General features: G+C 41.3%; 11 non-coding genes across 11 annotated transcripts; all 11 read right to left on the bottom strand.

The window, feature by feature from the left end:
• Positions 1 to 1461: 1461 nt before the first annotated feature.
• On the bottom strand, positions 1462 to 1543 carry TRNAS-AGA (transfer RNA serine (anticodon AGA)). Its single transcript has one exon. It is a non-coding gene; the product is annotated as a tRNA-Ser (tRNA).
• A 4442-nt stretch (positions 1544 to 5985) lies between these two features.
• On the bottom strand, positions 5986 to 6057 carry TRNAH-GUG (transfer RNA histidin (anticodon GUG)). The gene has a single exon. It is a non-coding gene; the product is annotated as a tRNA-His (tRNA).
• A 1288-nt stretch (positions 6058 to 7345) lies between these two features.
• On the bottom strand, positions 7346 to 7427 carry TRNAS-AGA (transfer RNA serine (anticodon AGA)). The gene has a single exon. It is a non-coding gene; the product is annotated as a tRNA-Ser (tRNA).
• A 1499-nt stretch (positions 7428 to 8926) lies between these two features.
• TRNAH-GUG (transfer RNA histidin (anticodon GUG)) lies at positions 8927 to 8998 on the bottom strand. The gene has a single exon. It is a non-coding gene; the product is annotated as a tRNA-His (tRNA).
• Positions 8999 to 13229: 4231 nt separating this feature from the next.
• On the bottom strand, positions 13230 to 13311 carry TRNAS-AGA (transfer RNA serine (anticodon AGA)). The gene has a single exon. It is a non-coding gene; the product is annotated as a tRNA-Ser (tRNA).
• A 3254-nt stretch (positions 13312 to 16565) lies between these two features.
• Positions 16566 to 16647, bottom strand: TRNAS-AGA (transfer RNA serine (anticodon AGA)). Its single transcript has one exon. It is a non-coding gene; the product is annotated as a tRNA-Ser (tRNA).
• Positions 16648 to 18147: 1500 nt separating this feature from the next.
• On the bottom strand, positions 18148 to 18219 carry TRNAH-GUG (transfer RNA histidin (anticodon GUG)). Its single transcript has one exon. It is a non-coding gene; the product is annotated as a tRNA-His (tRNA).
• Positions 18220 to 19507: 1288 nt separating this feature from the next.
• Positions 19508 to 19589, bottom strand: TRNAS-AGA (transfer RNA serine (anticodon AGA)). The gene has a single exon. It is a non-coding gene; the product is annotated as a tRNA-Ser (tRNA).
• Positions 19590 to 22449: 2860 nt separating this feature from the next.
• On the bottom strand, positions 22450 to 22531 carry TRNAS-AGA (transfer RNA serine (anticodon AGA)). Its single transcript has one exon. It is a non-coding gene; the product is annotated as a tRNA-Ser (tRNA).
• A 1500-nt stretch (positions 22532 to 24031) lies between these two features.
• TRNAH-GUG (transfer RNA histidin (anticodon GUG)) lies at positions 24032 to 24103 on the bottom strand. Its single transcript has one exon. It is a non-coding gene; the product is annotated as a tRNA-His (tRNA).
• Positions 24104 to 25391: 1288 nt separating this feature from the next.
• Positions 25392 to 25473, bottom strand: TRNAS-AGA (transfer RNA serine (anticodon AGA)). Its single transcript has one exon. It is a non-coding gene; the product is annotated as a tRNA-Ser (tRNA).
• Positions 25474 to 26221: the final 748 nt, after the last annotated feature.

The raw sequence follows: 26221 nt of genomic DNA on the forward strand, positions 1-26221 counted from the left end.
GAAAAGGATCTGTTTTTAATAGACATTTTACAAAAACAACTGGTACATTTGGGAATTCTGTAAAGGAAAAACCCAACTGCCGTGACATTGCCAACCACAATGCCGTGACTCGGATTCGAACCGAGGTTGCTGTGGCCACAACGCAGAGTACTAACCACTATACGATCACGGCGAGCTACTTGGGCTCAATAACGTACAGTGACATGAAGAAATTATAATTCGGAACACTCAGGGCTACTCCTGTGATAGGCTGAATGTGTTCATTGCTTCCTCATTCCTTATACAAAGGCTTTATCTCCTCAGTGGTTGATAGGCTGAAACCGTTTCCTGGCCGCCTGCTTGTGAACTGGCAGGAGTCATAGATCACACATACACTGGTGGGCCTGTGATGGGACACCAATGCAGAGAAACACACCTGGCGCAGATATTCTATTCTGTTTATTAGACCTGCATCTCCCCTGTACCTCCTCTAGCCATCTGTATGTGAAGCAAGAAAGAGTTAAGGAACGGTCCATCTACACTTTTATTGGGAGGATGCTGCCGTGAGCTCCTCCTAGCTAATCACACAAACAGCAGTAAAGCAAGATAACTACACAGTTAGGGGGGACTGCATGGTTAGGTTTCTGAGGAATTATTGAAACTGACCTCAGTGACCCATAATCAGAGCTGTGGCTAATGACAGCATGCCTAATTATGATGAAGCAAGCACCATGGCTCGTAGGGGCCCTGCAACACACTTTTCTTAGCTCATTGAATTAAAGTATAAACTCCTGCCATGTGTGAGTGGTAAAGGCTTGTTAATCTTGTTGCTTTTCAAATTCACGTCTGACAACAAGACGAAGGAACATTGGGGCATCAGACGCTTTGGAAAGTAGCCACCAACCGCAGAGAAAGAGAGAAAGAGGGAAAAGACAGTATGAGGTGTGGAGAAAACAGCAGCAGGTACAAGGAGCTCAAATGAGATTAATGGCGCCTAAATAGAGCACGTAAAGGAACAGTTACAAATCTAAGAAAAGGGAAAGAAAAGACTAGGAAAAAACACAAAAAGAGCTTGTAGATGAAATTCTCTCCCAGGAACAGCAGGTTAAGAGAAATTACACAGGTAGCAGTTAATCTTGTAACACGGAGGAGAATAGAAAAGAAAATGCAGTTTTATGAAGTGTGTTTGCCTAATCCAGCTAGCACTTTTATTTTATTTCTCTATTTGCTTCTTTTATTGGTAAAGTAAGTTTCAAGTGCATGCACAGGTATGACCGAGAGAGCCAGGGTATAATAATTTGAAGCGTTTGCACCAGCGCTAATGAAGGACGAGAGTTATAGCAAAGATATGAAAGGGGGAGCGATAATAAATATGTGATATGGCAATAGTGACACCAAAATAAGCCACCTATTTATAAAACTGACATGGAAGAAATACTAAAGGTTAACTTCTGAAATTGTAGCCGATGTTAAAAAGATTCTCGTTGTCGGCAGGATTCGAACCTGCGCGGGGAGACCCCAATGGATTTCTAGTCCATCGCCTTAACCACTCGGCCACAACAACTGACTGTAAGGCGTGTGCACATAATCTGTATGCAAGTTTTCAAGGTGTCCCACAGCAAATTCCTCATATTCTGCAATGCACTTTTTAAAAATAATGTTTTTTTCAGCAGGCACATTCTCTCCTAAAAACAAAAATTGCATTGGTATATCTCTAGTTTGGAATACCATAGGCTTGCATGCATACTCTCATGGGTCACTCAAGTTTTTTGGACCCTATTGCACTCTGTTTTCGTGCTGCTTTTAGTATATGGCCCATATTACAGAAGTCTACCATCTTTGAGTATTTGAGGCTCCTTTGTAAGTGCTTTATATTTTTTCCTTGAAGAGCTATATAATAAAGGGGTCCGGGAAAGATTGCATTTATGGAAGATAAAAGAAGGCCCACTTGTCTCACCAAATGCTGTAGAGAAACCTGATGTTTTACTCATGTTATCCTTAGTTCGTTTTTGTTAGACCTTGCATTCTTAAGGTGGTCCCAACCACACCTTATTGCTTTTCACCTCCGCATTTTGCTGTATCTTTTTGTTGGCCTTAGGACTCTGATCACTTTATCGCTACTAATCAGTGCTGAAGTGCACGTGCTTCTTCCCTAATCATGTGTATAATTGGAGTATACCTTACTGACAGATTTAATTTACTTGAAAGCCCCTTGTAAAGTGGTATACCATATACCCAGGGACTGATTGTGCCGCCCAAAGAAATAGCATTTCAAACCTGTCTCAAGCCTGCTACTGCAGTGCCTGTGCTGCAGTGTACTGCCACTTCGACTTGGCATTTAAAACTACTTGCCAAGCCTTAAACTCCAATTTTATTACATATCAGTAACCCCTAAGGTAGGCCCTAAGTAGTCCTAGGGGCATCATGCTATGTAAGTAAAAGGTAAGACATGTACTCTGGTAGTTTGTATGTCCTAGTAGTATCAAACAGTCTATTACATTTTTCACTACTGTGAGGTCTGCCCCTCTCATAGGTTAGCATTGGGTATTCCCTTATACTTTTTGGGGGGTAATTCCATATCAGAGAGGAGAAGCTTTATTTATTTATTGATAAATCCTATCTACTGGTGAGGTTGGATTTAATCTTACTATTGTATAAATGCCATTTTTAGAGAGTGAGCATTTCTCTGCACTTACTGCTCTATTTGCATGAAAACCTGTCTTCAATTGACGTCTGGATTGGGCTGCGAGACAGCTACATATGTGCATTCCCTGTAGACAGCCACAACACAGGTCACTCAACTGCAACTGCATTCAACTGCATTCTGATTGGCCTGGGGGGAGAGCTCCGCTCCCCTTACCGCAAATATGTTCAAGAACGATAATTTATGTCAGTAAGTACAGTATACCTACATCTTATACTCATGTGTGTTTAAATAATTTGTCGTTAGATCGTTTAAATATTGAAAAGGATCTGTTTTTAATAGACATTTTACAAAAACAACTGGTACATTTGGGAATTCTGTAAAGGAAAAACCCAACTGCCGTGACATTGCCAACCACAATGCCGTGACTCAGATTCGAACCGAGGTTGCTGCGGCCACAACGCAGAGTGCTAACCACTATACAATCACGGCAAGCTACTTGGGCTCAATAACGTACAGTGGCATGAAGAAATTATAATTCGGAACACTCAGGGCTACTCCTGTGATAGGCTGAATGTGTTCATTGCTTCCTCATTCCTTATACAAAGGCTTTATCTCCTCAGTGGTTGATAGGCTGAAACCGTTTCCTGGGCGCCTGCTTGTGAACTGGCAGGAGTCAAAGATCACACATACACTGGTGGGCCTGTGATGGGACATCAATGCAGAGAAACACACCTGGCGCAGATATTCTATTCTGTTTATTAGACCTGCATCTCCCCTGTACCTCCTCAAGCCATCTGTATGTGAAGCAAGAAAGAGTTAAGGAACGGTCCATCTACACTTTTATTGGAAGGATGCTGCCGTGAGCTCCTCCCAGCTAATCACACAAACAGCAGTAAAGCAAGATAACTACACAGTTAGGGGGGACTGCATGGTTAGGTTTTTGAGGAACTATTGAAACTGACCTCAGTGACCCATAATCAGAGCTGTGGCTAATGACTGCATGCCTAATTATGATGAAGCAAGCACCATGGCTCGTAGGGGCCCCGCAACACACTTTTCTTAGCTCATTGAATTAAAGTATAAACTTCTGCCATGTGTGAGTGGTAAAGGCTTGTTAATTTTGTTGCTTTTCAAATTCACGTCTGACAACAAGACGAAGGAACATTGGGGCATCAGACGCTTTGAAAAGTAGCCACCAACCGCAGAGAAAGAGAGAAAGAGGGAAAAGACAGTATGAGGTGTGGAGAAAACTGCAGCAGGTACAAGGAGCTCAAATGAGATTAATGGCGCCTAAATAGAGCACGTAAAGAAACAGTTACAAATCTAAGAAAAGGGAAAGAAAAGACAAGGAAAAAACACAGAAAGAGCTTGTAGATGAAATTCTCTTCCAGGAACAGCAGGTTAAGAGAAATTACACAGGGAGCAGTTAAGCTTGTAACACGGGGAGAATAGAAAAGAAAATGCCGTTTTATGAAGTGTGTTTGCCTAATCCAGCTAGCACTTTTAATTTATTTCTCTATTTGCTTCTTTTATTGGTAAAGTAAGTTTCAAGTGCATGCACAGGTATGACCGAGAGAGCCAGGGTATAATAATTTGAAGCGTTTGCACCAGCGCTAATGAAGGACGAGAGTTATAGCAAAGATATGAAAGGGGGAGCGATAATAAATATGTGATATGGCAATAGTGACACCAAAATAAGCCACCTATTTATAAAACTGACATGGAAAAAATACTAAAGGTTAACTTCTGAAATTGTAGCCGATGTTAAAAAGATTCTTGTTGTCGGCAGGATTCGAACCTGAGCAGGGAGACCCCAATGGATTTCTAGTCCATCGCCTTAACCACTCGGCCACAACAACTGACTGTAAGGTGTGTGCACATAATATGTATGCAAGTTTTCAAGGTGTCCCACAGCAAATTCCTGATATTCTGCAATGCACTTTTTAAAAATAATGTTTTTTTTCAGCAGGCACATTCTCTCCTAAAAACAAAAATTGCATGCGTATATCTCTAGTTTGGAATACCATAGGCTTGCATGCATACTCTCATGGGTCACTCAAGTTTTTTGGACCCTATTGCACTCTGTTTTCGTGCTGCTTTTAGTATATGGCCCGTATTACAGAAGTCTACCATCTTTGAGTATTTGAGGCTCCTTTGTAAGTGCTTTATATGTTTTCCTTGAAGAGCTATATAATAAAGGGGTCCGGGAAAGATTGCATTTATGGAAGATAAAAGAAGGCCCACTTGTCTCACCAAATGCTGTAGAGAAACCTGATGTTTTACTCATGTTATCCTTAGTTCATTTTTGTTAGACCTTGCATTCTTAAGGTGGTCCCAACCCCACCTTATTGCTTTTCACCTCCGCATTTTGCTGTATCTTTTTGTTGGCCTTAGGACTCTGATCACTTTATCGCTACTAATCAGTGCTGAAGTGCTCGTGCTTCTTCCCTAATCATGTGTATAATTGGAGTATACCTGACTGACAGATTTAATTTACTTGAAAGCCCCTTGTAGAGTGGTATACCATATACCCAGGGACTGATTGTGCCGCCCAAAGAAATAGCATTTCAAACCTTTCTCAAGCCTGCTACTGCAGTGCCTGTGCTGCAGTTTACTGCCACTTCGACTTGGCATTTAAAACTACTTGCCAAGCCTTAAACTCCAATTTTATTACATATCAGTAACCCCTAAGGTAGGCCCTAAGTAGTCATAGGGGCATCATGCTATGTAAGTAAAAGGTAAGACATGTACTGTGGTAGTTTGTATGTCCTAGTAGTATCAAACAGTCTATTACATTTTTCACTACTCTGAGGTCTGCCCCTCTCATAGGTTAGCATTGGGTATTCCCTTATACTTTTTGGGGGGTAATTCCATATCAGAGAGGAGAAGCTTTATTTATTTATTGATAAATCCTATCTACTGGTGAGGTTGGATTTAATCTTACTGTTGTATAAATGGCATTTTTAGAGAGTGAGCATTTCTCTGCACTTACTGCTCTATTTGCATGAAAACCTGTCTTCAATTGACGTCTGGATTGGGCTGCGAGACAGCTACATATGTGCATTCCCTGTAGACAGCCACAACACAGGTCACTCAACTGCAACTGCATTCATCTGAATTCTGATTGGCCTGGGGGAGAGCTCCGCTCCCCTTACCGCAAATATGTTCAAGAACGATAATTTATGTCAGTAAGTACAGTATACCTACATCTTATAATCATGTGTGTTTAAATAATTTGTCGTTAGATCGTTTAAATATTGAAAAGGATCTGTTTTTAATAGACATTTTACAAAAACAACTGGTACATTTGGGAATTCTGTAAAGGAAAAACACAACTGCCGTGACATTGCCAACCACAATGCCGTGACTCGGATTCGAACCGAGGTTGCTGCGGCCACAACGCAGAGTACTAACCACTATACGATCACGGCAAGCTACTTGGGCTCAAAAACGTACAGTGACATGAAGAAATTATTATTCGGAACACTCAGGGCTACTCCTGTGATAGGCTGAATGTGTTCATTGCTTCCTCATTCCTTATACAAAGGCTTTATCTCCTCAGTGGTTGATAGGCTGAAACCGTTTCCTGGCCGCCTGCTTGTTAACTGGCAGGAGTCAAAGATCACACATACACTGGTGGGCCTGTGATGGGACACCAATGCAGAGAAACACACTTGGCGCAGATATTCTATTCTGTTTATTAGACCTGCATCTCCCCTGTACCTCCTCAAGCCATCTGTATGTGAAGCAAGAAAGAGTTAAGGAACGGTCCATCTACACTTTTATTGGGAGGATGCTGCCGTGAGCTCCTCCCAGCTAATCACACAAACAGCAGTAAAGCAAGATAACTACACAGTTAGGGGGGACTGCATGGTTAAGTTTTTGAGGAATTGTTGAAAATGACCTCAGTGACCCATAATCAGAGCTGTGGCTAATGACTGCATGCCTAATTATGATGAAGCAAGCACCATGGCTCGTAGGGGCCCCACAACACACTTTTCTTAGCTCATTGAATTAAAGTATAAACTTCTGCCATGTGTGAGTGGTAAGGCTTGTTAATTTTGTTGCTTTTCAAATTCACGTCTGACAACAAGACGAAGGAACATTGGGGCATCAGACGCTTTGGAAAGTAGCCACCAACCGCAGAGAAAGAGAGAAAGAGGGAAAAGACAGTATGAGGTGTGGAGAAAACAGCAGCAGGTACAAGGAGCTCAAATGAGATTAATGGCGCCTAAATAGAGCACGTAAAGGAACAGTTACAAATCTAAGAAAAGGGAAAGAAAAGACTAGGAAAAAACACAAAAAGAGCTTGTAGATGAAATTCTCTCCCAGGAACAGCAGGTTAAGAGAAATTACACAGGGAGCAGTTAAGCTTGTAACACGGAGGAGAATAGAAAAGAAAATGCAGTTTTATGAAGTGTGTTTGCCTAATCCAGCTAGCACTTTTATTTTATTTCTCTATTTGCTTCTTTTATTGGTAAAGTACGTTTCAAGTGCATGCACAGGTATGACCGAGAGAGCCAGGGTATAATAATTTGAAGCGTTTGCACCAGCGCTAATGAAGGACGAGAGTTATAGCAAAGATATGAAAGGGGGAGCGATAATAAATATGTGATATGGCAATAGTGACACCAAAATAAGCCACCTATTTATAAAACTGACATGGAAGAAATACTAAAGGTTAACTTCTGAAATTGTAGCCGATGTTAAAAAGATTCTCGTTGTCGGCAAGATTCGAACCTGCGCGGGGAGACCCCAATGGATTTCTAGTCCATCGCCTTAACCACTCGGCCACAACAACTGACTGTAAGGCGTGTGCACATAATCTGTATGCAAGTTTTCAAGGTGTCCCACAGCAAATTCCTCATATTCTGCAATGCACTTTTTAAAAATAATGTTTTTTTCAGCAGGCACATTCTCTCCTAAAAACAAAAATTGCATTGGTATATCTCTAGTTTGGAATACCATAGGCTTGCATGCATACTCTCATGGGTCACTCAAGTTTTTTGGACCCTATTGCACTCTGTTTTTGTGCTGCTTTTAGTATATGGCCCATATTACAGAAGTCTACCATCTTTGAGTATTTGAGGCTCCTTTGTAAGTGCTTTATATTTTTTCCTTGAAGAGCTATATAATAAAGGGGTCCGGGAAAGATTGCATTTATGGAAGATAAAAGAAGGCCCACTTGTCTCACCAAATGCTGTAGAGAAACCTGATGTTTTACTCATGTTATCCTTAGTTCGTTTTTGTTAGACCTTGCATTCTTAAGGTGGTCCCAACCACACCTTATTGCTTTTCACCTCCGCATTTTGCTGTATCTTTTTGTTGGCCTTAGGACTCTGATCACTTTATCGCTACTAATCAGTGCTGAAGTGCACGTGCTTCTTCCCTAATCATGTGTATAATTGGAGTATACCTGACTGACAGATTTAATTTACTTGAAAGCCCCTTGTAAAGTGGTATACCATATACCCAGGGACTGATTGTGCCGCCCAAAGAAATAGCATTTCAAACCTGTCTCAAGCCTGCTACTGCAGTGCCTGTGCTGCACTGTACTGCCACTTCGACTTGGCATTTAAAACTACTTGCCAAGCCTTAAACTCCAATTTTATTACATATCAGTAACCCCTAAGGTAGGCCCTAAGTAGTCCTAGGGGCATCATGCTATGTAAGTAAAAGGTAAGACATGTACTCTGGTAGTTTGTATGTCCTAGTAGTATCAAACAGTCTATTACATTTTTCACTACTGTGAGGTCTGCCCCTCTCATAGGTTAGCATTGGGTATTCCCTTATACTTTTTGGGGGGTAATTCCATATCAGAGAGGAGAAGCTTTATTTATTTATTGATAAATCCTATCTACTGGTGAGGTTGGATTTAATCTTACTATTGTATAAATGCCATTTTTAGAGAGTGAGCATTTCTCTGCACTTACTGCTCTATTTGCATGAAAACCTGTCTTCAATTGACGTCTGGATTGGGCTGCGAGACAGCTACATATGTGCATTCCCTGTAGACAGCCACAACACAGGTCACTCAACTGCAACTGCATTCATCTGCATTCTGATTGGCCTGGGGGAGAGCTCCGCTCCCCTTACCGCAAATATGTTCAAGAACGATAATTTATGTCAGTAAGTACAGTATACCTACATCTTATAATCATGTGTGTTTAAATAATTTGTCGTTAGATCGTTTAAATATTGAAAAGGATCTGTTTTTAATAGACATTTTACAAAAACAACTGGTACATTTGGGAATTCTGTAAAGGAAAAACCCAACTGCCGTGACATTGCCAACCACAATGCCGTGACTCGGATTCGAACCGAGGTTGCTGCGGCCACAACGCAGAGTGCTAACCACTATACAATCACGGCAAGCTACTTGGGCTCAATAACGTACAGTGACATGAAGAAATTATAATTCGGAACACTCAGGGCTACTCCTGTGATAGGCTGAATGTGTTCATTGCTTCCTCATTCCTTATACAAAGGCTTTATCTCCTCAGTGGTTGATAGGCTGAAACCGTTTCCTGGGCGCCTGCTTGTGAACTGGCAGGAGTCAAAGATCACACATACACTGGTGGGCCTGTGATGGGACATCAATGCAGAGAAACACACCTGGCGCAGATATTCTATTCTGTTTATTAGACCTGCATCTCCCCTGTACCTCCTCAAGCCACCTGTATGTGAAGCAAGAAAGAGTTAAGGAACGGTCCATCTACACTTTTATTGGAAGGATGCTGCCGTGAGCTCCTCCCAGCTAATCACACAAACAGCAGTAAAGCAAGATAACTACACAGTTAGGGGGGACTGCATGGTTATGTTTTTGAGGAATTATTGAAACTGACCTCAGTGACCCATAATCAGAGCTGTGGCTAATGACTGCATGCCTAATTATGATGAAGCAAGCACCATGGCTCGTAGGGGCCCCGCAACACACTTTTCTTAGCTCATTGAATTAAAGTATAAACTTCTGCCATGTGTGAGTGGTAAAGGCTTGTTAATTTTGTTGCTTTTCAAATTCACGTCTGACAACAAGACGAAGGAACATTGGGGCATCAGACGCTTTGGAAAGTAGCCACCAACCGCAGAGAAAGAGAGAAAGAGGGAAAAGACAGTATGAGGTGTGGAGAAAACTGCAGCAGGTACAAGGAACTCAAATGAGATTAATGGCGCCTAAATAGAGCACGTAAAGGAACAGTTACAAATCTAAGAAAAGGGAAAGAAAAGACAAGGAAAAAACACAGAAAGAGCTTGTAGATGAAATTCTCTTCCAGGAACAGCAGGTTAAGAGAAATTACACAGGGAGCAGTTAAGCTTGTAACACGGGGAGAATAGAAAAGAAAATGCCGTTTTATGAAGTGTGTTTGCCTAATCCAGCTAGCACTTTTAATTTATTTCTCTATTTGCTTCTTTTATTGGTAAAGTAAGTTTCAAGTGCATGCACAGGTATGACCGAGAGAGCCAGGGTATAATAATTTGAAGCGTTTGCACCAGCGCTAATGAAGGACGAGAGTTATAGCAAAGATATGAAAGGGGGAGCGATAATAAATATGTGATATGGCAATAGTGACACCAAAATAAGCCACCTATTTATAAAACTGACATGGAAAAAATACTAAAGGTTAACTTCTGAAATTGTAGCCGATGTTAAAAAGATTCTGGTTGTCGGCAGGATTCGAACCTGTGCAGGGAGACCCCAATGGATTTCTAGTCCATTGCCTTAACCACTCGGCCACAACAACTGACTGTAAGGTGTGTGCACATAATCTGTATGCAAGTTTTCAAGGTGTCCCACAGCAAATTCCTGATATTCTGCAATGCACTTTTTAAAAATAATGTTTTTTTTCAGCAGGCACATTCTCTCCTAAAAACAAAAATTGCATGCGTATATCTCTAGTTTGGAATACCATAGGCTTGCATGCATACTCTCATGGGTCACTCAAGTTTTTTGGACCCTATTGCACTCTGTTTTCGTGCTGCTTTTAGTATATGGCCCGTATTACAGAAGTCTACCATCTTTGAGTATTTGAGGCTCCTTTGTAAGTGCTTTATATTTTTTCCTTGAAGAGCTATATAATAAAGGGGTCCGGTAAAGTTTGCATTTATGGAAGATAAAAGAAGGCCCACTTGTCTCACCAAATGCTGTGGAGAAACCTGATGTTTTACTCATGTTATCCTTAGTTCGTTTTTGTTAGACCTTGCATTCTTAAGGTGGTCCCAACCCCACCTTATTGCTTTTCACCTCCGCATTTTGCTGTATCTTTTTGTTGGCCTTAGGACTCTGATCACTTTATCACTACTAATCAGTGCTGAAGTGCACGTGCTTCTTCCCTAATCATGTGTATAATTGGAGTATACCTGACTGACAGATTTAATTTACTTGGAAGCCCCTTGTAAAGTGGTATACCATATACCCAGGGACTGATTGTGCCGCCCAAAGAAATAGTATTTCAAACCTGTCTCAAGCCTGCTACTGCAGTGCCTGTGCTGCGGTGTACTGCCACTTCGACTTGGCATTTAAAACTACTTGCCAAGCCTTAAACTCCAATTTTATTACATATCAGTAACCCCTAAGGTAGGCCCTAGGTAGTCCTAGGGGCATCATGCTATGTATGTAAAAGGTTAGACATGTACTGTGGTAGTTTGTATGTCCTAGTAGTATCAAACAGTCTATTACATTTTTCACTACTGTGAGGTCTGCCCCTCTCATAGGTTAGCATTGGGTATTCCCTTATACTTTTTGGGGGGTAATTCCATATCAGAGAGGAGAAGCTTTATTTATTTATTGATAAATCCTATCTACTGGTGAGGTTGGATTTAATCTTACTATTGTATAAATGCCATTTTTAGAGAGTGAGCATTTCTCTGCACTTACTGCTCTATTTGCATGAAAACCTGTCTTCAATTGACTTCTGGATTGGGCTGCGAGACAGCTACATATGTGCATTCCCTGTAGACAGCCACAACACAGGTCACTCAACTGCAACTGCATTCATCTGCATTCTGATTGGCCTGGGGGAGAGCTCCGCTCCCCTTACCACAAATATGTTCAAGAACGATAATTTATGTCAGTAAGTACAGTATACCTACATCTTATAATCATGTGTGTTTAAATAATTTGTCGTTAGATCATTTAAATATTGAAAAGGATCTGTTTTTAATAGACATTTTACAAAATCAACTGGTACATTTGGGAATTCTGTAAAGGAAAAACCCAACTGCCGTGACATTGCCAACCACAATGCCGTGACTCAGATTCGAACCGAGGTTGCTGCGGCCACAACGCAGAGTACTAACCACTATACGATCACGGCGAGCTACTTGGGCTCAATAACGTACAGTGACATGAAGAAAATATAATTCGGAACACTCAGGGCTACTCCTGTGATATGCTGAATGTGTTCATTGCTTCCTCATTCCTTATACAAAGGCTTTATCTCCTCAGTGGTTGATAGGCTGAAACCGTTTCCTGGCCGCCTGCTTGTTAACTGGCAGGAGTCAAAGATCACACATACACTGGTGGGCCTGTGATGGGACACCAATGCAGAGAAACACACCTGGCGCAGATATTCTATTCTGTTTATTAGACCTGCATCTCCCCTGTACCTCCTCAAGCCATCTGTATGTGAAGCAAGAAAGAGTTAAGGAACGGTCCATCTACACTTTTATTGGGAGGATGCTGCCGTGAGCTCCTCCCAGCTAATCACACAAACAGCAGTAAAGCAAGATAACTACACAGTTAGGGGGGACTGCATGGTTAAGTTTTTGAGGAATTATTTAAACTGACCTCAGTGACCCATAATCAGAGCTGTGGCTAATGACTGCATGCCTAATTATGATGAAGCAAGCACCATGGCTCGTAGGGGCCCCGCAACACACTTTTCTTAGCTCATTGAATTAAAGTATAAACTTCTGCCATGTGTGAGTGGTAAAGGCTTGTTAATTTTGTTGCTTTTCAAATTCACATCTGACAACAAGACGAAGGAACATTGGGGCATCAGACGCTTTGGAAAGTAGCCACCAACCGCAGAGAAAGAGAGAAAGAGGGAAAAGACAGTATAAGGTGTGGAGAAAACAGCAGCAGGTACAAGGAGCGCAAATGAGATTAATGGCTCCTAAATAGAGCACGTAAAGGAACAGTTACAAATCTAAGAAAAGGGAAAGAAAAGAGTAGGAAAAAACACAAAAAGAGCTTGTAGATGAAATTCTCTTCCAGAAACAGCAGGTTAAGAGAAATTACACAGGGAGCAGTTAAGCTTGTAACACGGGGGAGAATAGAAAAGAAAATGCAGTTTTATGAAGTGTGTTTGCCTAATCCAGCTAGCACTTTTATTTTATTTCTCTATTTGCTTCTTTTATTGGTAAAGTAAGTTTCAGGTGCATGCACAGGTATGACCGAGAGAGCCAGGGTATAATAATTTGAAGCGTTTGCACCAGCGCTAATGAAGGATGAGAGTTATAGCAAAGATATGAAAGGGGGAGCAATAATAAATATGTGATATGGCAATAGTGACACCAAAATAAGCCACCTATTTATAAAACTGACATGGAAGAAATACTAAAGGTTAACTTCTGAAATTGTAGCCGATGTTAAAAAGATTCTCGTTGTCGGCAGGATTCGAACCTGCGCGGGGAGACCCCAATGGATTTCTAGTCCATCGCCTTAACCACTCGGCCACAACAACTGACTGTAAGGCGTGTGCACATAATCTGTATGCAAGTTTTCAAGGTGTCCCACAGCAAATTCCTGATATTCTGCAATGCACTTTTTAAAAATAATGTTTTTTTCAGCAGGCACATTCTCTCCTAAAAACAAAAATTGCATTGGTATATCTCTAGTTTGGAATACCATAGGCTTGCATGCATACTCTCATGGGTCACTCAAGTTTTTTGGACCCTATTGCACTCTGTTTTCGTGCTGCTTTTAGTATATGGCCCATATTACAGAAGTCTACCATCTTTGAGTATTTGAGGCTCCTTTGTAAGTGCTTTATATTTTTTCCTTGAAGAGCTATATAATAAAGGGGTCCGGTAAAGATTGCATTTATGGAAGATAAAAGAAGGCCCACTTGTCTCACCAAATGCTGTAGAGAAACCTGATGTTTTACTCATGTTATCCTTAGTTCGTTTTTGTTAGACCTTGCATTCTTAAGGTGGTCCCAATCCCACCTTATTGCTTTTCACCTCCGCATTTTGCTGTATCTTTTTGTTGGCCTTAGGACTCTGATCACTTTATCGCTACTAATCAGTGCTGAAGTGCACGTGCTTCTTCCCTAATCATGTGTATAATTGGAGTATTGAGAAACAAAACAGGTGTGTGGAGGGTCAAGGGGAATGTTTTATGACCTGTCTGCTCACTCCCCTACAATACGTTACAAAACACACAAAAGAGCAGACCAGGTCTAGGGGGGTGTCTACTAACAACGGTGACCGTGTGGCACTGTGGCGAATGCGTGAAAACATGCTGTTAGAGACAAGAAACTATTGTGACAGAAAGCTAAGACAATTCCCATCAGACCACCCATGTGGTGGAGTTTGCGTCATGTGGGGATTGCTAGTCTTGCCTTCCCAAGTCCGACCTTATAGTGCCGGTACGAATGGATATCAAGAGTATAGCCATGATGTGCATCCTAAAGTGATGTGAAAAAATGTGCAGTGCTCAAATAATAAACAAATGGATAAAATGAACTACTCTGACTTCAGAAAACATTTCATATAGAAGTCCGGGTGCTGAGATTAAAAACACGCCCAGTAGTAAGACTACCTTATGGCGCTGTGCAGTATGGTCTGTAAAATGGTCGACATGTTTCAGCCTTATGGGCATATGACCCGGCTTTCTTCAGGACCTTGTTGATAGATATTAGCTACTGCAACTTTGCCTCCAATTTTATTACATATCAGTAACCCCTAAGGTAGGCCCTAGGTAGTCCTAGGGGCATCATGCTATGTATGTAAAAGGTAAGACATGTACTGTGGTAGTTTGTATGTCCTAGTAGTATCAAACAGTCTATTACATTTTTCACTACTGTGAGGTCTGCCCCTCTCATAGGTTAGCATTGGATATTCCCTTATACTTTTTGTGGGGTAATTCCATATCAGAGAGGAGAAGCTTTATTTATTTATTGATAAATCCTATCTACTGGTGAGGTTGGATTTAATCTTACTATTGTATAAATGCCATTTTTAGGGAGTGAGCATTTCTCTGCACTTACTGCTCTATTTGCATGAAAACCTGTCTTCAATTGACGTCTGGATTGGGCTGCGAGACAGCTACATATGTGCATTCCCTGTAGACAGCCACAACACAGGTCACTCAACTGCAACTGCATTCATCTGCATTCTGATTGGCCTGGGGGAGAGCTCCGCTCCCCTTACCGCAAATATGTTCAAGAACGATAATTTATGTCAGTAAGTACAGTATACCTACATCTTATAATCATGTGTGTTTAAATAATTTGTCGTTAGATCGTTAAAATATTGAAAAGGATCTGTTTTTAATAGACATTTTACAAAAACAACTGGTACTTTTGGGAATTCTGTAAAGGAAAAACCCAACTGCCGTGACATTGCCAACCATAATGCTGTGACACGGATTCAAACCAAGGTTGCTGCGGCCACAACGCAGAGTACTAACCACTATACGATCACGGCGAGCTACTTGGGCTCAATAACGTACAGTGACATGAAGAAATTATAATTCGGAACACTCAGGGCTACTCCTGTGATAGGCTGAATGTGTTCATTGCTTCCTCATTCCTTATACAAAGGCTTTATCTCCTCAGTGGTTGATAGGCTGAAACCGTTTCCTGGCCGCCTGCTTGTGAACTGGCAGGAGTCAAAGATCACATATACACTGGTGGGCCTGTGATGGGACACCAATGCAGAGAAACACACCTGGCGCAGATATTCTATTCTGTTTATTAGACCTGCATCTCCCCTGTACCTCCTCAAGCCATCTGTATGTGAAGCAAGAAAGAGTTAAGGAACGGTCCATCTACACTTTTATTGGGAGGATGCTGCCGTGAGCTCCTCCCAGCTAATCACACAAACAGCAGTAAAGCAAGATAACTACACAGTTAGGGGGGACTGCATGGTTAGGTTTTTGAGGAATTGCTGAAACTGACCTCAGTGACCCATAATCAGAGCTGTGGCTAATGACTGCATGCCTAATTATGATGAAGCAAGCACCATGGCTCGTAGGGGCCCCACAACACACTTTTCTTAGCTCATTGAATTAAAGTATAAACTTCTGCCATGTGTGAGTGGTAAAGGCTTGCTAATTTTGTTGCTTTTCAAATTCACGTCTGACAACAAGACGAAGGAACATTGGGGCATCAGACGCTTTGGAAAGTAGCCACCAACCGCAGAGAAAGAGAGAAAGAGGGAAAAGACAGTATGAGGTGTGGAGAAAACTGCAGCAGGTACAAGGAGCTCAAATGAGATTAATGGCGCCTAAATAGAGCACGTAAAGGAACAGTTACAAATCTAAGAAAAGGGAAAAAAAAGACTAGGAAAAAACACAGAAAGAGCTTGTAGATGAAATTCTCTTCCAGGAACAGCAGGTTAAGAGAAATTACACAGGGAGCAGTTAAGCTTGTAACACGGGGAGAATAGAAAAGAAAATGCAGTTTTATGAAGTGTGTTTGCCTAATCCAGCTAGCACTTTTATTTTATTTCTCTATTTGCTTCTTTTATTGGTAAAGTAAGTTTCTAGTGCATGCACAGGTATGACCGAGAGAGCCAGGGTATAATAATTTGAAGCGTTTGCACCAGCGCTAATGAAGGACGAGAGTTATAGCAAAGATATGAAAGGGGGAGCGATAATAAATATGTGATATGGCAATAGTGACACCAAAATAAGCCACCTATTTATAAAACTGACATGGAAGAAATACTAAAGGTTAACTTCTGAAATTGTAGCCGATGTTAAAAATATTCTCGTTGTCGGCAGGATTCGAACCTGCGCGGGGAGACCCCCATGGATTTCTAGTCCATCGCCTTAACCACTCAGCCACAACAACTGACTGTAAGGTGTGGGCACATAATCTGTATGCAAGTTTTTAAGGTGTCCCAGAGCAAATTCCTGATATTCTGCAATGCACTTTTTAAAAATAACGTTTTTTTCAGCAGGCACATTCTCTCCTCAAAACAAAAATTGCATGCGTATATCTCTAGTTTGGAATACCATAGGCTTGCATGCATACTCTCATGGGTCACTCAAGTTTTTTGGACCCTATTGCACTCTGTTTTCGTGCTGCTTTTAGTATATGGCCCATATTACAGAAGTCTACCATCTTTGAGTATTTGAGGCTCCTTTGTAAGTGCTTTATATTTTTTCCTTGAAGAGCTATATAATAAAGGGGTCCGGGAAAGATTGTATTTATGGAAGATAAAAGAAGGCCCACTTGTCTCACCAAATGCTGTAGAGAAACCTGATGTTTTACTCATGTTATCCTTAGTTCGTTTTTGTTAGACCTTGCATTCTTAAGGTGGTCCCAACCCCACCTTATTGCTTTTCACCTCCGCATTTTGCTGTATCTTTTTGTTGGCCTTAGGACTCTGATCACTTTATCGCTACTAATCAGTGCTGAAGTGCACGTGCTTCTTCCCTGATCATGTGTATAATTGGAGTATACCTGACTGACAGATTTAATTTAATTGAAAGCCCCTTGTAAAGTGGTATACCATATACCCAGGGACTGATTGTGCCGCCCAAAGAAATAGTATTTCAAACCTGTCTCAAGCCTGCTACTGCAGTGCCTGTGCCGCAGTGTACTGCCACTTCGACTTGGCATTTAAAACTACTTGCCAAGCCTTAAACTCCAATTTTATTACATATCAGTAACCCCTAAGGTAGGCCCTAGGTAGTCCTAGGGGCATCATGCTATGTATGTAAAAGGTAAGACATGTACTGTGGTAGTTTGTATGTCCTAGTAGTATCAAACAGTCTATTACATTTTTCACTACTGTGAGGTCTGCCCCTCTCATAGGTTAGCATTGGATATTCCCTTATACTTTTTGTGGGGTAATTCCATATCAGAGAGGAGAAGCTTTATTTATTTATTGATAAATCCTATCTACTGGTGAGGTTGGATTTAATCTTACTATTGTATAAATGCCATTTTTAGGGAGTGAGCATTTCTCTGCACTTACTGCTCTATTTGCATGAAAACCTGTCTTCAATTGACGTCTGGATTGGGCTGCGAGACAGCTACATATGTGCATTCCCTGTAGACAGCCACAACACAGGTCACTCAACTGCAACTGCATTCATCTGCATTCTGATTGGCCTGGGGGGAGAGCTCCGCTCCCCTTACCGCAAATATGTTCAAGAACGATAATTTATGTCAGTAAGTACAGTATACCTACATCTTATAATCATGTGTGTTTAAATAATTTGTCGTTAGATCGTTTAAATATTGAAAAGGATCTGTTTTTAATAGACATTTTACAAAAACAACTGGTACATTTGGGAATTCTGTAAAGGAAAAACCCAACTGCCGTGACATTGCCAACCACAATGCCGTGACTCGGATTCGAACCGAGGTTGCTGCGGCCACAACGCAGAGTGCTAACCACTATACAATCACGGCAAGCTACTTGTGCTCAATAACGTACAGTGACATGAAGAAATTATAATTCGGAACACTCAGGGCTACTCCTGTGATAGGCTGAATGTGTTCATTGCTTCCTCATTCCTTATACAAAGGCTTTATCTCCTCAGTGGTTGATAGGCTGAAACCGTTTCCTGGGCGCCTGCTTGTGAACTGGCAGGAGTCAAAGATCACACATACACTGGTGGGCCTGTGATGGGACATCAATGCAGAGAAACACACCTGGCGCAGATATTCTATTCTGTTTATTAGACCTGCATCTCCCCTGTACCTCCTCAAGCCACCTGTATGTGAAGCAAGAAAGAGTTAAGGAACGGTCCATCTACACTTTTATTGGAAGGATGCTGCCGTGAGCTCCTCCCAGCTAATCACACAAACAGCAGTAAAGCAAGATAACTACACAGTTAGGGGGGACTGCATGGTTATGTTTTTGAGGAATTATTGAAACTGACCTCAGTGACCCATAATCAGAGCTGTGGCTAATGACTGCATGCCTAATTATGATGAAGCAAGCACCATGGCTCGTAGGGGCCCCGCAACACACTTTTCTTAGCTCATTGAATTAAAGTATAAACTTCTGCCATGTGTGAGTGGTAAAGGCTTGTTAATTTTGTTGCTTTTCAAATTCACGTCTGACAACAAGACGAAGGAACATTGGGGCATCAGACGCTTTGGAAAGTAGCCACCAACCGCAGAGAAAGAGAGAAAGAGGGAAAAGACAGTATGAGGTGTGGAGAAAACTGCAGCAGGTACAAGGAGCTCAAATGAGATTAATGGCGCCTAAATAGAGCACGTAAAGGAACAGTTACAAATCTAAGAAAAGGGAAAGAAAAGACAAGGAAAAAACACAGAAAGAGCTTGTAGATGAAATTCTCTTCCAGGAACAGCAGGTTAAGAGAAATTACACAGGGAGCAGTTAAGCTTGTAACACGGGGAGAATAGAAAAGAAAATGCCGTTTTATGAAGTGTGTTTGCCTAATCCAGCTAGCACTTTTAATTTATTTCTCTATTTGCTTCTTTTATTGGTAAAGTAAGTTTCAAGTGCATGCACAGGTATGACCGAGAGAGCCAGGGTATAATAAGTTGAAGCGTTTGCACCAGTGCTAATGAAGGACGAGAGTTATAGCAAAGATATGAAAGGGGGAGCGATAATAAATATGTGATATGGCAATAGTGACACCAAAATAAGCCACCTATTTATAAAACTGACATGGAAAAAATACTAAAGGTTAACTTCTGAAATTGTAGCCGATGTTAAAAATATTCTCGTTGTCGGCAGGATTCGAACCTGCGCGGGGAGACCCCCATGGATTTCTAGTCCATCGCCTTAACCACTCAGCCACAACAACTGACTGTAAGGTGTGGGCACATAATCTGTATGCAAGTTTTCAAGGTGTCCCACAGCAAATTCCTGATATTCTGCAATGCACTTTTTAAAAATAATGTTTTTTTTCAGCAGGCACATTCTCTCCTAAAAACAAAAATTGCATGCGTATATCTCTAGTTTGGAATACCATAGGCTTGCATGCATACTCTCATGGGTCACTCAAGTTTTTTGGACCCTATTGCACTCTGTTTTCGTGCTGCTTTTAGTATATGGCCCATATTACAGAAGTCTACCATCTTTGAGTATTTGAGGCTCCTTTGTAAGTGCTTTATATTTTTTCCTTGAAGAGCTATATAATAAAGGGGTCCGGGAAAGATTGTATTTATGGAAGATAAAAGAAGGCCCACTTGTCTCACCAAATGCTGTAGAGAAACCTGATGTTTTACTCATGTTATCCTTAGTTCGTTTTTGTTAGACCTTGCATTCTTAAGGTGGTCCCAACCCCACCTTATTGCTTTTCACCTCCGCATTTTGCTGTATCTTTTTGTTGGCCTTAGGACTCTGATCACTTTATCGCTACTAATCAGTGCTGAAGTGCACGTGCTTCTTCCCTGATCATGTGTATAATTGGAGTATACCTGACTGACAGATTTAATTTACTTGGAAGCCCCTTGTAAAGTGGTATACCATATACCCAGGGACTGATTGTGCCGCCCAAAGAAATAGTATTTCAAACCTGTCTCAAGCCTGCTACTGCAGTGCCTGTGCCGCAGTGTACTGCCACTTCGACTTGGCATTTAAAACTACTTGCCAAGCCTTAAACTCCAATTTTATTACATATCAGTAACCCCTAAGGTAGGCCCTAGGTAGTCCTAGGGGCATCATGCTATGTATGTAAAAGGTAAGACATGTACTGTGGTAGTTTGTATGTCCTAGTAGTATCAAACAGTCTATTACATTTTTCACTACTGTGAGGTCTGCCCCTCTCATAGGTTAGCATTGGGTATTCCCTTATACTTTTTGGGGGGTAATTCCATATCAGAGAGGAGAAGCTTTATTTATTTATTGATAAATCCTATCTACTGGTGAGGTTGGATTTAATCTTACTATTGTATAAATGCCATTTTTAGGGAGTGAGCATTTCTCTGCACTTACTGCTCTATTTGCATGAAAACCTGTCTTCAATTGACGTCTGGATTGGGCTGCGAGACAGCTACATATGTGCATTCCCTGTAGACAGCCACAACACAGGTCACTCAACTGCAACTGCATTCATCTGCATTCTGATTGGCCTGGGGGAGAGCTCCGCTCCCCTTACCGCAAATATGTTCAAGAACGATAATTTATGTCAGTAAGTACAGTATACCTACATCTTATAATCATGTGTGTTTAAATAATTTGTCGTTAGATCGTTAAAATATTGAAAAGGATCTGTTTTTAATAGACATTTTACAAAAACAACTGGTACTTTTGGGAATTCTGTAAAGGAAAAACCCAACTGCCGTGACATTGCCAACCACAATGCTGTGACACGGATTCGAACCGAGGTTGCTGCGGCCACAACGCAGAGTACTAACCACTATACGATCACGGCGAGCTACTTGGGCTCAATAACGTACAGTGACATGAAGAAATTATAATTCGGAACACTCAGGGCTACTCCTGTGATAGGCTGAATGTGTTCATTGCTTCCTCATTCCTTATACAAAGGCTTTATCTCCTCAGTGGTTGATAGGCTGAAACCGTTTCCTGGCCGCCTGCTTGTGAACTGGCAGGAGTCAAAGATCACATATACACTGGTGGGCCTGTGATGGGACACCAATGCAGAGAAACACACCTGGCGCAGATATTCTATTCTGTTTATTAGACCTGCATCTCCCCTGTACCTCCTCAAGCCATCTGTATGTGAAGCAAGAAAGAGTTAAGGAACGGTCCATCTACACTTTTATTGGGAGGATGCTGCCGTGAGCTCCTCCCAGCTAATCACACAAACAGCAGTAAAGCAAGATAACTACACAGTTAGGGGGGACTGCATGGTTAGGTTTTTGAGGAATTGCTGAAACTGACCTCAGTGACCCATAATCAGAGCTGTGGCTAATGACTGCATGCCTAATTATGATGAAGCAAGCACCATGGCTCGTAGGGGCCCCACAACACACTTTTCTTAGCTCATTGAATTAAAGTATAAACTTCTGCCATGTGTGAGTGGTAAAGGCTTGCTAATTTTGTTGCTTTTCAAATTCACGTCTGACAACAAGACGAAGGAACATTGGGGCATCAGACGCTTTGGAAAGTAGCCACCAACCGCAGAGAAAGAGAGAAAGAGGGAAAAGACAGTATGAGGTGTGGAGAAAACTGCAGCAGGTACAAGGAGCTCAAATGAGATTAATGGCGCCTAAATAGAGCACGTAAAGGAACAGTTACAAATCTAAGAAAAGGGAAAAAAAAGACTAGGAAAAAACACAGAAAGAGCTTGTAGATGAAATTCTCTTCCAGGAACAGCAGGTTAAGAGAAATTACACAGGGAGCAGTTAAGCTTGTAACACGGGGAGAATAGAAAAGAAAATGCAGTTTTATGAAGTGTGTTTGCCTAATCCAGCTAGCACTTTTATTTTATTTCTCTATTTGCTTCTTTTATTGGTAAAGTAAGTTTCTAGTGCATGCACAGGTATGACCGAGAGAGCCAGGGTATAATAATTTGAAGCGTTTGCACCAGCGCTAATGAAGGACGAGAGTTATAGCAAAGATATGAAAGGGGAAGCAATAATAAATATGTGATATGGCAATAGTGACACCAAAATAAGCCACCTATTTATAAAACTGACATGGAAGAAATACTAAAGGTTAACTTCTGAAATTGTAGCCGATGTTAAAAATATTCTCGTTGTCGGCAGGATTCGAACCTGCGCGGGGAGACCCCCATGGATTTCTAGTCCATCGCCTTAACCACTCGGCCACAACAACTGACTGTGAAGCGTGTGCACATAATCTGTATGCAAGTTTTCAAGGTGTCCCACAGCAAATTCCTGATATTCTGCAATGCACTTTTTAAAAATAATGTTTTTTTTCAGCAGGCACATTCTCTCCTAAAAACAAAAATTGCATTGGTATATCTCTAGTTTGGAATACCATAGGCTTGCCTGCATACTCTCATGGGTCACTCAAGTTTTTTGGACCCTATTGCACTCTGTTTTCGTGCTGCTTTTAGTATATGGCCCATATTACAGAAGTCTACCATCTTTGAGTATTTGAGGCTCCTTTGTAAGTGCTTTATATTTTTTCCTTGAAGAGCATTATAATAAAGGGGTCCAGGAAAGATTGCATTTATGGAAGATAAAAGAAGGCCCACTTGTCTCACCAAATGCTGTAGAAAAACCTGATGTTTTACTCATGTTATCCTTAGTTCGTTTTTGTTAGACCTTGCATTCTTAAGGTGGTCCCAACCCCACCTTATTGCTTTTCACCTCCGCATTTTGCTGTATCTTTTTGTTGGCCTTAGGACTCTGATCACTTTATCGCTACTAATCAGTGCTGAAGTGCACGTGCTTCTTCCCTAATCATGTGTATAATTGGAGTATACCTGACTGACAGATTTAATTTACTTGAAAGCCCCTTGTAAAGTGGTATACCATATACCCAGGGACTGATTGTGCCACCCAAAGAAACAGCATTTCAAACATGTCTCAAGCCTGCTACTGCAGTGCCTGTGCTGCAGTGTACTGCCACTTCGACTTGGCATTTAAAACTACTTGCCAAGCCTTAAACTCCAATTTTATTACATATCAGTAACCCATAAGGTAGGCCCTAAGTAGTCCTAGGGGCATCATGCTATGTAAGTAAAAGGTAAGACATGTACTGTGGTAGTTTGTATGTCCTAGTAGTATCAAACAGTCTATTACATTTTTCACTACTGTGAGGTCTGCCCCTCTCATAGGTTAGCATTGGGTATTCCCTTATACTTTTTGGGGGGTAATTCCATATCAGAGAGGAGAAGCTTTATTTATTTATTGATAAATCCTATCTACTGGTGAGGTTGGATTTAATCTTACTATTGTATAAATGCCATTTTTAGAGAGTGAGCATTTCTCTGCACTTACTGCTCTATTTGCATGAAAACCTGTCTTCAATTGACGTCTGGATTGGGCTGCGAGACAGCTACATATGTGCATTCCCTGGAGACAGCCACAACACAGGTCACTCAACTGCAACTGCATTCATCTGCATTCTGATTGGCCTGGGGGGGAGCTCCGCTCCCCTTACCGCAAATATGTTCAAGAACGATAATTTATGTCAGTAAGTACAGTATACCTACATCTTATAATCATGTGTGTTTAAATAATTTGTCGTTAGATCGTTTAAATATTGAAAAGGATCTGTTTTTAATAGACATTTTACAAAAACAACTGGTACATTTGGGAATTCTGTAAAGGAAAAACCCAACTGCCGTGACATTGCCAACCACAATGCCGTGACTCGGATTCGAACCGAGGTTGCTGCGGCCACAACGCAGAGTACTAACCACTATACGATCACGGCAAGCTACTTGGGCTCAATAACGTACAGTGACATGAAGAAATTATAATTCGGAACACTCAGGGCTACTCCTGTGATAGGCTGAATGTGTTCATTGCTTCCTCATTCCTTATACAAAGGCTTTATCTCCTCAGTGGTTGATAGGCTGAAACCGTTTCCTGGCCGACTGCTTGTGAACTGGCAGGAGTCAAAGATCACACATACACTGGTGGGCCTGTGATGGGACACCAATGCAGAGAAACACACCTGGCGCAGATATTCTATTCTGTTTATTAGACCTGCATCTCCCCTGTACCTCCTCAAGCCACCTGTATGTGAAGCAAGAAAGAGTTAAGGAACGGTCCATCTACACTTTTATTGGGAGGATGCTGCCGTGAGCTCCTCCCAGCTAATCACACAAACAGCAGTAAAGCAAGATAACTACACAGTTAGGGGGGACTGCATGGTTAGGTTTTTGAGGAATTATTGAAACTGACCTCAGTGACCCATAATCAGAGCTGTGGCTAATGACTGCATGCCTAATTATGATGAAGCAAGCACCATGGCTCGTAGGAGCCCCACAACATACTTTTCTTAGCTCATTGAATTAAAGTATAAACTTCTGCCATGTGTGAGTGGTAAAGGCTTGTTAATTTTGTTGCTTTTCAAATTCACGTCTGACAACAAGACGAAGGAACTTTGGGGCATCATACGTTTTGGAAAGTAGCCACCAACCGCAGAGAAAGAGAGAAAGAGGGAAAAGACAGTATGAGGTGTGGAGAAAACAGCAGCAGGTACAAGGAGCTCAAATGAGATTAATGGCGCCTAAATAGAGCACGTAAAGGAACAGTTACAAATCTAAGAAAAGGGAAAGAAAAGACTAGGAAAAAACACAGAAAGAGCTTGTAGATGAAATTCTCTTCCAGGAACAGCAGGTTAAGAGAAATTACACAGGGAGCAGTTAAGCTTGTAACACGGGGAGAATAGAAAAGAAAATGCAGTTTTATGAAGTGTGTTTGCCTAATCCAGCTAGCACTTTTATTTTATTTCTCTATTTGCTTCTTTTATTGGTAAAGTAAGTTTCAAGTGCATGCACAGGTATGACCGAGAGAGCCAGGGTATAATAATTTGAAGCGTTTGCACCAGCGCTAATGAAGGACGAGAGTTATAGCAAAGATATGAAAGGGGGAGCGATAATAAATATGTGATATGGCAATAGTGACACCAAAATAAGCCACCTATTTATAAAACTGACATGGAAGAAATACTAAAGGTTAACTTCTGAAATTGTAGCCGATGTTAAAAAGATTCTCGTTGTTGGCAGGATTCGAACCTGCGCAGGGAGACCCCAAGGGATTTCTAGTCCATCGCCTTAACCACTCGGCCACAACAACTGACTGTAAGGTGTGTGCACATAATCTGTATGCAAGTTTTCAAGGTGTCCCACAACAAATTCCTGATATTCTGCAATGCACTTTTTAAAAATAATGTTTTTTTTCAGCAGGCACATTCTCTCCTAAAAACAAAAATTGCATGCGTATATCTCTAGTTTGGAATACCATAGGCTTGCATGCATACTCTCATGGGTCACTCAAGTTTTTTGGACCCTATTGCACTCTGTTTTCGTGCTGCTTTTAGTATATGGCCCGTATTACAGAAGTCTACCATCTTTGAGTATTTGAGGCTCCTTTGTAAGTGCTTTATATTTTTTCCTTGAAGAGCTATATAATAAAGGGGTCCGGTAAAGATTGCATTTATGGAAGATAAAAGAAGGCCCACTTGTCTCACCAAATGCTGTAGAGAAACCTGATGTTTTACTCATGTTATCCTTAGTTCGTTTTTGTTAGAACTTGCATTCTTAAGGTGGTCCCAACCCCACCTTATTGCTTTTCACCTCCGCATTTTGCTGTATCCTTTTGTTGGCCTTAGGACTCTGATCACTTTATTGCTACTAATCAGTGCTGAAGTGCACGTGCTTCTTCCCTAATCATGTGTATAATTGGAGTATACCTGACTGACAGATTTAATTTACTTGAAAGCCCCTTGTAAAGTGGTATACCATATACCCAGGGACTGATTGTGCCGCCCAAAGAAATAGTATTTCAAACCTGTCTCAAGCCTGCTACTGCAGTGCCTGTGCTG

This window comes from Lissotriton vulgaris, chromosome 1_1, assembly GCF_964263255.1.
Source record: "Lissotriton vulgaris chromosome 1_1, aLisVul1.2, whole genome shotgun sequence".
NCBI classification, from domain to species: Eukaryota; Metazoa; Chordata; class Amphibia; order Caudata; family Salamandridae; genus Lissotriton; species Lissotriton vulgaris.